Genomic DNA, 1369 nt, shown 5'->3' on the forward strand with positions numbered 1-1369 from the left:
GCAAGTTTTCATTTGCGCCTTTTCGATTCTATTGAAAATAATCTTTATGAAATGTTATAAAATTTTATCGCGGATCCTAGATAATAATTTCTACCGAATACTAAAACTATTACAATCATTTTGTAAAAGGTAAAAAAATGAAATAAAATATATTTTTTATGAAATTTAAATTCAAATGGTACAGCTAAGTTTTATCTGGGGAAATCATATTCCTTTTTATTTAGAGTAGAAAACCTACTATTTCCTGTTCCTACGGAAATTAACGGTCAATGTTAAATGAAAAAGCAAGAGAGACTTTTTTATGATGGTTGTGATAAATAAAATCGTGGTTAAATAGTTATTAGTTCATTATATATAAATTCAAATAAAGTAAAATTGATCGCTATAAATTATAAACCAACAATGTTCCAGCTTGTTGAATGCATAATTCGTTTATTTATTAAACAAATATTTATTTTTACCTTTAAAATAGTTATACTGTCCAAATTAAAGACCCCATACCTTGTTTTTTGTGTTCATTTGATTTTAGACTATTTAAATTTGCCATCAAAAACTATAGATTGTCTATAGTTTTTTTAGGTTATGGGTTAAGTTTCTTTTTATAAATAATATCTATTTAGACGTTTCCAGCCCATTGACAGAGTGCGCATCTCCTTGATACATCTTTTGACACTTTTCCCAGATCTATCTTTATCAACTGCTCTTCTTCTCACAAATGAGATGAGTTCAACTGTCTTGCGGAGTATGAGAGCTTGCATGTATGCTTCTGCTTCATCCGGGATTTTTAACTCAAATTTATTGCTCTAATTATTGGTTTTTCATATAACTAACACAAACTCGATATTTTTACGCAAAATTAATACATAAAATTCTTTCAATACTTTTAAGGTTAAGTAATGATGGATCGGCTACAAAATATTATAAGTGGCCTATTAAGGGGTATAGAATGAAAACTGAATCATATGCACAAACAATGGAATTGAGTAAAATACTTGAACGATAAAGTCTTGAGAAAATAAGATGTGATGTAAAGAAGTATCTGTCAAATCTGTTCTATAGAGGGAATCCATAGTATTGCCTGAACAAATATAAATGAACAAAATAAAATATATCCCGAATCAAAATGAACATGTGTTAAAGCATTAATCACTTCTTAATTTTTCTTCGTATGTTTCTACTTATAGTTGGCATTCCTGGTTTTTTAATGCAAACTTAATTAATCATTACTTACTAATTATTGGAATTTAAATTATAATTAACATTTAGGATATTAAATCTTAATGCAACCTTTGCTCCAAGAATTATTTTGTCCAAAATTGTAGAAACGAATTTTTTGCATACTTTGTTTCTAAACGTACAAATCCATGTT

This window comes from Rhyacophila brunnea, unplaced genomic scaffold, assembly GCF_057557595.1.
Source record: "Rhyacophila brunnea isolate RB1 unplaced genomic scaffold, BYU_Rbru_1.0 scaffold_164, whole genome shotgun sequence".
In the NCBI taxonomy this organism is placed as follows: domain Eukaryota; kingdom Metazoa; phylum Arthropoda; class Insecta; order Trichoptera; family Rhyacophilidae; genus Rhyacophila; species Rhyacophila brunnea.